The sequence below is a fragment of the Choloepus didactylus genome, chromosome 2 (genome assembly GCF_015220235.1).
Source record: "Choloepus didactylus isolate mChoDid1 chromosome 2, mChoDid1.pri, whole genome shotgun sequence".
Lineage (NCBI taxonomy): Eukaryota > Metazoa > Chordata > Mammalia > Pilosa > Megalonychidae > Choloepus > Choloepus didactylus.
Genome location: NC_051308.1, coordinates 126,130,072 through 126,132,061, shown reverse-complemented (window position 1 = coordinate 126,132,061; position 1,990 = coordinate 126,130,072). Strand labels below are relative to the sequence as shown.

General features: G+C 47.3%; 1 pseudogene; it reads left to right on the top strand.

Moving 5' to 3' along the window:
- The first annotated feature begins 370 nt into the window (after positions 1-370).
- LOC119513237 lies at positions 371-947 on the top strand (annotated as a pseudogene).
- Positions 948-1,990: the final 1,043 nt, after the last annotated feature.

Sequence of the window (1,990 nt, the reverse complement as noted above, 5' to 3'; positions counted from 1 at the left end):
TCAATGAATGTGACTTATGTCTGTGGGAATAAACTAAGATTTTCTGTAATGTGGGGTTGAAAAATTGGGGAGCACTGAAAATTCCAGTCAAGATATTTTAGGAGGAATCTTACAGAAGTAGGAGTAAAATGTGACCATAATTTAGTGGGGAGTAATCTAATAATTAGAATCAGATGCTAATTAGTTGCATTGCACCCATTTTAGAAAAAAATCTGTGTACTCTCAGGAGGAGTGGTCAGTTCAAACCTGAATGTATCTGGCCACTTTGGGGTGGTTTCTGAATACATTCTTCATTTGAATTATCAAAAAGAGAAGTAAGTCGGGCAGTAGGCAGCAGGGCGTGTCTGCCCTCCCCTAAGCTGCACCCTGATTGCGGGGAACGGCGGCATGGACAAGGCCTCTCCGTGGGCTGTGGTGCTGCAGTGAGCAGAATCCCAGGAGGTACAAGGGGCCCAGGTCTCCCCCCTCAAAGGAGAAACCGCCAGACACAGAAAAAGAGAATTCTGACAGTCTACTGGTTTGATGCCATTGGAGCCTTCAGGGATATGTCCCGGGTGAAAGTGACACAGATGACCTGATGGTGTGCACCTGCCCCTGGGCTTCTACTAGTGCTGCCAGGGCCTCATGACTCTCGACTTCCTGTGCCTTGTGGCTGGGATAGCTGGCTTCACTCTGGCCATGCTGTGCTGGATGAGCTGTTTCTTCTAGAGGCTGGTGGGGATCCTGTACATCGATGAGCTGGTCCACTGGACCTCCTGGGGCTGGCAGCAAGATACACACTACCCTGTGGCTGATGTGATCCCCCTGATGGAAACCAGGGGATGGCCCCAGGAAGTGTTCATGAGAATCCAGCATACAGTGGGAAACAGACCTTCTATCTCACCTGTGCTATGGGTGACAAAGAATGTTTTGTGCAGGTGCTTGGAATCCTGGACACACTCAAGTGAATATCTGGGAACCGGGCTTCTGAGTAGATCTCTTCCAGGAAGACTGAAGGTGCAGGCAAGGCTGAAGAAGTGGATTGGGCAGCTGGAGTCTTTGCCAGGGCCCCTGGGAACTTGTCTTTGGGGATGAGGAACTTCATGAGGCAGAAGCTAGTAAAAAAGGTTTAGAAAAAAAAGATCTTTAGTGAAAATTTTTAACTGCACTTGTGTATGATGGTAAGTCGAATAATGACCAGTTCATGGAGGAAGCTATGTCAAGTTCATCCACACAGTATACTGTTGGGAAAACAGAAGACAGAGGTGTGGCTGAGGGGAGCACAGGATATGGAGTCAGAAGACTTGGATTCAGTCATTTCTCAACTGCCCAGGGCAGTTACTGAATCTCTCTGAACTTGGTTTTCACATGCATAAAATGGAGAGTCCTGCCTGTCTCTTGGGATGGGTGTAAGGATCAACAGTAAATATCACAGTGCTTTGAAAATGCTACAGCCCTGAGCAAATATTAAGCATTAGGTCAGCGGTCATAGCACAGTACAAGGCTCCCAGGCCATCAGTAGGGATTTCCACTTGTGTACCCAGCAGGAGAAGGACAGCTTAGAGTGGGGCCTTCTCATCCCTCTGGCATGGCAGCTGCACACCGATTGGACAGGGATGACCTCCAAGCGAGCACAGCACCCCAGCTGGATGGTGTTCACCACCCAGAGGTCCAGTCCTTCCCAAAGCTCTCCTCACTCTTTTTCCTAAATCCTCTGGCCCACATGGCTCATTCGTTCTTCCTCTTTATCTCACACTCACTCACCCCTCTTACCTTCTATCTCTTTTTCTGCCCAGTGCCGTGCTCTTTGTGATACAAATCTGATTAACTTTTACCTTCTCAATTCCATCCATACCCTAATCCAAAAAATAAGGAGTAGGAGAATTAGAATTTACCTTGGAAAGAAGAAGGAGGAGGAAAGACTGTGAAAACATTAATATTTGTGTCCCTACCTAAAACATAAAGACTTCGGTACAAGTAACCGAAACCAACTCAATCTGGTTTAAGTCAA